The sequence below is a fragment of the Amphiura filiformis genome, chromosome 15, assembly GCF_039555335.1.
Source record: "Amphiura filiformis chromosome 15, Afil_fr2py, whole genome shotgun sequence".
Classification (NCBI taxonomy): Eukaryota; Metazoa; Echinodermata; class Ophiuroidea; order Amphilepidida; family Amphiuridae; genus Amphiura; species Amphiura filiformis.
Genome location: NC_092642.1, coordinates 21,382,899 through 21,391,290, shown reverse-complemented (window position 1 = coordinate 21,391,290; position 8,392 = coordinate 21,382,899). Strand labels below are relative to the sequence as shown.

Sequence of the window (8,392 nt, the reverse complement as noted above, 5' to 3'; positions counted from 1 at the left end):
AGTGTGAAGTTTATCAGCTTTTAATATGCAATTTCCGCTTTTCACACAGTGATAAGGGCCTAAATATAAATTCAACGTGGACAGAAAGTATCACACAATCTCACATAGACTCAGTGATTAGCACAGCGCATTATTAAGGCCTACATATTTTAGTGTGTAAAACGCTGTATGAAATCTAAATCCTGAAAGTCATGGGCCGATTTAACCAAAATTTGTGGTGGTAATTTTACTGCAGTGTTATTTTATTTACACCTTGTTTAAAAAAAGTGTACAGTTTGTCAGCTTTTAATATGCAATTTCCCGTTTTCACACAGTGATATGGGGCCTAAATATAAATTCAACGACAACGTGGACAGAAAGTATCACACAATCTCACAGTGACTCAGTGATTAGCACAGCGCATGATTAAGGCCTACATATTTTAGTGTGTAAAACGCTGTATGAAATCTAAATCCTGAAAGTCATTGTCTTCCACTATATTTTGAGAGATGGATGATAGCAAGTCATGTTTCTGATATGTGTGTCGAATTAACTGCAGATTTATATAATTATAGGTATGGTACTCAAAAAACACAAGGTTTACTAGAATGAAACTCATGAACTAATAAGTCAACATTCACAACTGCTACTTCACTGGCGAAAAACGTGACACCGCACTTTAATCAGTTTGACATAATTATAAACATTAAACAAAATTAAAAAGTGTAATTTTGACTTGTTCATTATGTTCACTGGAATGAAACTATTAGTTCATGTATTCGTTCATGTAGGGGCTATCGGTGATAATTTGGCGAACATCCTTTAAATGATATGCTGATAGGGCCTACTTCAATTAACGTGCGTTGTCACCAAACTTGGTTAACATAACTACTTAACTGTATCCAATGGCCTAAAACTTGGCTTATATAGTGTTCATAAACGACAAACGAAAAGGTTACCGTGTCCTAGCATTATAGTCACCGACTGATTTCGTGCTTCATGAATCACAAAAGCTCTAGGTTAGTTGGTCGATGTGCATGCAGATCTCGTTTGAGCAAACGACTTTCGCTAGTTACCGATTCGGCACGCATAATCCGCGGCGGGTAATTTAAACGTAATATAATGGATCGTGACCTGCAATGGCTGTTAGTCAGTGTCGGGCGCCCTCTGTTGGTTATTATTGGTAAAATAGCACGTTGTAACAACGTTTTGACACCAAGGAATATATGTTCGATACTTTTTGATGATATAAATATCAAGTCCGTGCTATCTTTTATCGTGCTTGCTTCGGCAGCACATATACTAAAATTGGAACGATACAGAGAAGATTAGCATGGCCCCTGCGCAAGGATGACACGCAAAATCGTGAAGCGTTCCATATTTTTTTGAATCATTTCTGACAAAATTGAAACATTTGGAACAATTTGGAACACGATGTTTCAATTTTCGTACCAAATGTTTCAATTTATTTTCAATTGTTTCAATTTATAGATATTGTGCTGTCTACTGAAGATAACATTGTTGAATGAAATACTGTACAGTGTGCTGTCTACTGAAGATAACATTGTTGAATGAAATACTGTACAGTGTGCTGTCTACTGAAGATAACATTGTTGAATGAAATACTGTACAGTGTGCTGTCTACTGAAGATAACATTGTTGAATGAAATACTGCACAGTGTGCTGTCTACTGAAGATAACATTGTTGAATGAAATACTGCACAGTGTGCTGTCTACTGAAGATAACATTGTTGAATGAAATACTGTACAGTGTGCTGTCTACTGAAGATAACATTGTTGAATGAAATACTGTACAGTGTGCTGTCTACTGAAGATAACATTGTTGAATGAAATACTGTACAGTGTGCTGTCTACTGAAGATAACATTGTTGAATGAAATACTGGACAGTGTGCTGTCTACTGAAGATAACATTGTTGAATGAAATACTGCACAGTGTGCTGTCTACTGAAGATAACATTGTTGAATGAAATACTGCACAGTGTGCTGTCTACTGAAGATAGCATTGTTGAATGAAATACTGTACAGTGTGCTGTCTACTGATATGTGCTGTCTATTGAAATTGACATAAGGTTGACATTAAAAAGTTTGAAACATTAGCCAAGGGTTTTTAATGGTTGGGGCGATTTAACCAAATTTGTGGTGGTGATTTTAATGCAGTTTTATTTTATTTACACCTTGTTTAAAAAAGTGTGAAGTTTATCAGCTTTTAATATGCAATTTCCGTTTTCACACAGTGATAAGGGGCCTAAATATAAATTCAACGTGGACAGAAAGTATCACACAATCTCACATAGACTCAGTGATTAGCACAGCGCATTATTAAGGCCTCACATATTTTAGTGTGTAAAACGCTGTATGAAATCTAAATCCTGAAAGTCATGGGGCGATTTAACCAAAATTTGTGGTGGTAATTTTACTGCAGTTTTATTTTATTTACACCTTGTTTAAAAAAGTGTACAGTTTGTCAGCTTTTAATATGCAATTTCCCGTTTTCACACAGTGATATGGGGCCTAAATATAAATTCAACGACAACGTGGACAGAAAGTATCACACAATCTCACAGTGACTCAGTGATTAGCACAGCGCATGATTAAGGCCTACATATTTTAGTGTGTAAAACGCTGTATGAAATCTAAATCCTGAAAGTCATTGTCTTCCACTATATTTTGAGAGATGGATGATAGCAAGTCATGTTTCTGATATGTGTCGAATTAACTGCAGATTTATATAATTATAGGTATGGTACTCAAAAAACACAAGGTTTACTAGAATGAAACTCATGAACTAATAAGTCAACATTCACAACTGCTACTTCACTGGCGAAAAACGTGACACCGCACTTTAATCAGTTTGACATAATTATAAACATTAAACAAAATTAAAAAAGTGTAATTTTGACTTGTTCATTATGTTCACTGGAATGAAACTATTAGTTCATGTATTCGTTCATGTAGGGGCTATCGGTGATAATTTGGCGAACATCCTTTAAATGATATGCTGATAGGGCCTACTTCAATTAACGTGCGTTGTCACCAAACTTGGTTAACATAACTACTTAACTGTATCCAATGGCCTAAAACTTGGCTTATATAGTGTTCATAAACGACAAACGAAAAGGTTACCGTGTCCTAGCATTATAGTCACCGACTGATTTCGTGCTTCATGAATCACAAAAGCTCTAGGTTAGTTGGTCGATGTGCATGCAGATCTCGTTTGAGCAAACGACTTTCGCTAGTTACCGATTCGGCACGCATAATCCGCGGCGGGTAATTTAAACGTAATATAATGGATCGTGACCTGCAATGGCTGTTAGTCAGTGTCGGGCGCCCTCTGTTGGTTATTATTGGTAAAATAGCACGTTGTAACAACGTTTTGACACCAAGGAATATATGTTCGATACTTTTGATGATATAAATATCAAGTCCGTGCTATCTTTTATCGTGCTTGCTTCGGCAGCACATATACTAAAATTGGAACGATACAGAGAAGATTAGCATGGCCCCTGCGCAAGGATGACACGCAAAATCGTGAAGCGTTCCATATTTTTTTTTGAATCATTTCTGACAAAATTGAAACATTTGGAACAATTTGGAACACGATGTTTCAATTTTCGTACCAAATGTTTCAATTTATTTTCAATTGTTTCAATTTATAGATATTGTGCTGTCTACTGAAGATAACATTGTTGAATGAAATACTGTACAGTGTGCTGTCTACTGAAGATAACATTGTTGAATGAAATACTGTACAGTGTGCTGTCTACTGAAGATAACATTGTTGAATGAAATACTGTACAGTGTGCTGTCTACTGAAGATAACATTGTTGAATGAAATACTGCACAGTGTGCTGTCTACTGAAGATAACATTGTTGAATGAAATACTGCACAGTGTGCTGTCTACTGAAGATAACATTGTTGAATGAAATACTGTACAGTGTGCTGTCTACTGAAGATAACATTGTTGAATGAAATACTGTACAGTGTGCTGTCTACTGAAGATAACATTGTTGAATGAAATACTGTACAGTGTGCTGTCTACTGAAGATAACATTGTTGAATGAAATACTGACAGTGCGCTGTCTACTGAAGATAACATTGTTGAATGAAATACTGCACAGTGTGCTGTCTACTGAAGATAACATTGTTGAAGCACAGTGTGCTGTCTACTGAAGATAGCATTGTTGAATGAAATACTGTACAGTGTGCTGTCTACTGATATGTGCTGTCTATTGAAATTGACATAAGGTTGACATTAAAAAGTTTGAAACATTAGCCAAGGGTTTTTTAATGGTTGGGGCGATTTAACCAAATTTGTGGTGGTGATTTTAATGCAGTTTTATTTTATTTACACTTTGTTTAAAAAAAAAAGTGTGAAGTTTATCAGCTTTTAATATGCAATTTCCCGTTTGCACACAGTGCTAAGGGTCCTAAATATAAATTCAACGTGACAGAAAGTATCACACAATCTCACATAGACTCAGTGATTAGCACAGCATTATTAAGGCCTACATATTTTAGTGTGTAAAACGCTGTATGAAATCTAAATCCTGAAAGTCATGGGGCGATTTAACCAAAATTTGTGGTGGTAATTTTACTGCAGTTTTATTTTATTTACACCTTGTTTAAAAAAGTGTACAGTTTGTCAGCTTTAATATGCAATTTCCGTTTTCACACAGTGATATGGGGCCTAAATATAAATTCAACGACAACGTGGACAGAAAGTATCACACAATCTCACAGTGACTCAGTGATTAGCACAGCGCATGATTAAGGCCTACATATTTTAGTGTGTGTAAAACGCTGTATGAAATCTAAATCCTGAAAGTCATTGTCTTCCACTATATTTTGAGAGATGGATGATAGCAAGTCATGTTTCTGATATGTGTGTCGAATTAACTGCAGATTTATATAATTATAGGTATGGTACTCAAAAAACACAAGGTTTACTAGAATGAAACTCATGAACTAATAAGTCAACATTCACAACTGCTACTTCATTGGCGAAAAACGTGACACCGCACTTTAATCAGTTTGACATAATTATAAACATTAAAACAAAATTAAAAGTGTAATTTTGACTTGTTCATTATGTTCACTGGAATGAAACTATTAGTTCATGTATTCGTTCATGTAGGGGCTATCGGTGATAATTTGGCGAACATCCTTTAAATGATATGCTGATAGGGCCTACTTCAATTAACGTGCGTTGTCACCAAACTTGGTTAACATAACTACTTAACTGTATCCAATGGCCTAAAACTTGGCTTATATAGTGTTCATAAACGACAAACGAAAAAGGTTACCGTGTCCCAGCATTATAGTCACCGACTGATTTCGTGCTTCATGAATCACAAAAAGCTCTAGGTTAGGTGGTCGATGTGCATGCAGATCTCGTTTGAGCAAACGACTTTCGCTAGTTACCGATTCGGCACGCATAATCCGCGGCGGGTAATTTAAACGTAATATAATGGATCGTGACCTGCAATGGCTGTTAGTCAGTGTCGGGCGCCCTCTGTTGGTTATTATTGGTAAAATAGCACGTTGTAACAACGTTTTGACACCAAGGAATATATGTTCGATACTTTTGATGATATAAATATCAAGTCCGTGCTATCTTTATCGTGCTTGCTTCGGCAGCACATATACTAAAATTGGAACGATACAGAGAAGATTAGCATGGCCCCTGCGCAAGGATGACACGCAAAATCGTGAAGCGTTCCATATTTTTTTTTTGAATCATTTTCTGACAAAATTGAAACATTTGGAACAATTTGGAACACGATGTTTCAATTTTCGTACCAAATGTTTCAATTTATTTTCAATTGTTTCAATTTATAGATATTGTGCTGTCTACTGAAGATAACATTGTTGAATGAAATACTGTACAGTGTGCTGTCTACTGAAGATAACATTGTTGAATGAAATACTGTACAGTGTGCTGTCTACTGAAGATAACATTGTTGAATGAAATACTGTACAGTGTGCTGTCTACTGAAGATAACATTGTTGAATGAAATACTGCACAGTGTGCTGTCTACTGAAGATAACATTGTTGAATGAAATACTGCACAGTGTGCTGTCTACTGAAGATAACATTGTTGAATGAAATACTGTACAGTGTGCTGTCTACTGAAGATAACATTGTTGAATGAAATACTGTACAGTGTGCTGTCTACTGAAGATAACATTGTTGAATGAAATACTGTACAGTGTGCTGTCTACTGAAGATAACATTGTTGAATGAAATACTGGACAGTGTGCTGTCTACTGAAGATAACATTGTTGAATGAAATACTGCACAGTGTGCTGTCTACTGAAGATAACATTGTTGAATGAAATACTGCACAGTGTGCTGTCTACTGAAGATAGCATTGTTGAATGAAATACTGTACAGTGTGCTGTCTACTGATATGTGCTGTCTATTGAAATTGACATAAGGTTGACATTAAAAAGTTTGAAACATTAGCCAAGGGTTTTTAATGGTTAAAGCGATTTAACCAAATTTGTGGTGGTGATTTTAATGCAGTTTTATTTTATTTACACCTTGTTTAAAAAGTGTGAAGTTTATCAGCTTTTAATATGCAATTTCCCGTTTTCACACAGTGATAAGGGCCTAAATATAAATTCAACGTGGACAGAAAGTATCACACAATCTCACATAAACTCAGTGATTAGCACAGCGCATTATTAAGGCCTACATATTTTAGTGTGTAAAACGCTGTATGAAATCTAAATCCTGAAAGTCATGGGGCGATTTAACCAAAATTTGTGGTGGTAATTTTACTGCAGTTTTATTTTATTTACACCTTGTTTAAAAAAGTGTACAGTTTGTCAGCTTTTAATATGCAATTTCCCGTTTTCACACAGTGATATGGGGCCTAAATATAAATTCAACGACAACGTGGACAGAAAGTATCACACAATCTCACAGTGACTCAGTGATTAGCACAGCGCATGATTAAGGCCTACATATTTTAGTGTGTAAAACGCTGTATGAAATCTAAATCCTGAAAGTCATTGTCTTCCACTATATTTTGAGAGATGGATGATAGCAAGTCATGTTTCTGATATGTGTGTCGAATTAACTGCAGATTTATATAATTATAGGTATGGTACTCAAAAAACACAAGGTTTACTAGAATGAAACTCATGAACTAATAAGTCAACATTCACAACTGCTACTTCACTGGCGAAAAACGTGACACCGCACTTTAATCAGTTTGACATAATTATAAACATTAAACAAAATTAAAAAGTGTAATTTTGACTTGTTCATTATGTTCACTGGAATGAAACTATTAGTTCATGTATTCGTTCATGTAGGGGCTATCGGTGATAATTTGGCGAACATCCTTTAAATGATATGCTGATAGGGCCTACTTCAATTAACGTGCGTTGTCACCAAACTTGGTTAACATAACTACTTAACTGTATCCAATGGCCTAAAACTTGGCTTATATAGTGTTCATAAACGACAAACGAAAAGGTTACCGTGTCCCAGCATTATAGTCACCGACTGATTTCGTGCTTCATGAATCACAAAAGCTCTAGGTTAGTTGGTCGATGTGCATGCAGATCTCGTTTGAGCAAACGACTTTCGCTAGTTACCGATTCGGCACGCATAATCCGCGGCGGGTAATTTAAACGTAATATAATGGATCGTGACCTGCAATGGCTGTTAGTCAGTGTCGGGCGCCCTCTGTTGGTTATTATTGGTAAAATAGCACGTTGTAACAACGTTTTGACACCAAGGAATATATGTTCGATACTTTTGATGATATAAATATCAAGTCCGTGCTATCTTTTATCGTGCTTGCTTCGGCAGCACATATACCAAAATTGGAACGATACAGAGAAGATTAGCATGGCCCCTGCGCAAGGATGACACGCAAAATCGTGAAGCGTTCCATATTTTTTTGAATCATTTCTGACAAAATTGAAACATTTGGAACAATTTGGAACACGATGTTTCAATTTTCGTACCAAATGTTTCAATTTATTTTCAATTGTTTCAATTTATAGATATTGTGCTGTCTACTGAAGATAACATTGTTGAATGAAATACTGTACAGTGTGCTGTCTACTGAAGATAACATTGTTGAATGAAATACTGTACAGTGTGCTGTCTACTGAAGATAACATTGTTGAATGAAATACTGTACAGTGTGCTGTCTACTGAAGATAACATTGTTGAATGAAATACTGCACAGTGTGCTGTCTACTGAAGATAACATTGTTGAATGAAATACTGCACAGTGTGCTGTCTACTGAAGATAACATTGTTGAATGAAATATCTGTACAGTGTGCTGTCTACTGAAGATAACATTGTTGAATGAAATACTGTACAGTGTGCTGTCTACTGAAGATAACATTGTTGAATGAAATACTG

The 8,392-nt window shown here is 35.7% G+C and overlaps 4 non-coding genes across 4 annotated transcripts; all 4 read left to right on the top strand.

Moving 5' to 3' along the window:
• Positions 1 to 1,257: 1,257 nt before the first annotated feature.
• Positions 1,258 to 1,364, top strand: LOC140172238 (U6 spliceosomal RNA). Its single transcript, XR_011861715.1, has one exon. It is a non-coding gene; the product is annotated as a U6 spliceosomal RNA (small nuclear RNA).
• A 2,078-nt stretch (positions 1,365 to 3,442) lies between these two features.
• LOC140172263 (U6 spliceosomal RNA) lies at positions 3,443 to 3,549 on the top strand. The gene has a single exon (XR_011861735.1). It is a non-coding gene; the product is annotated as a U6 spliceosomal RNA (small nuclear RNA).
• Positions 3,550 to 5,623: 2,074 nt separating this feature from the next.
• On the top strand, positions 5,624 to 5,730 carry LOC140172262 (U6 spliceosomal RNA). The gene has a single exon (XR_011861734.1). It is a non-coding gene; the product is annotated as a U6 spliceosomal RNA (small nuclear RNA).
• Positions 5,731 to 7,811: 2,081 nt separating this feature from the next.
• On the top strand, positions 7,812 to 7,918 carry LOC140172253 (U6 spliceosomal RNA). Its single transcript, XR_011861728.1, has one exon. It is a non-coding gene; the product is annotated as a U6 spliceosomal RNA (small nuclear RNA).
• Positions 7,919 to 8,392: the final 474 nt, after the last annotated feature.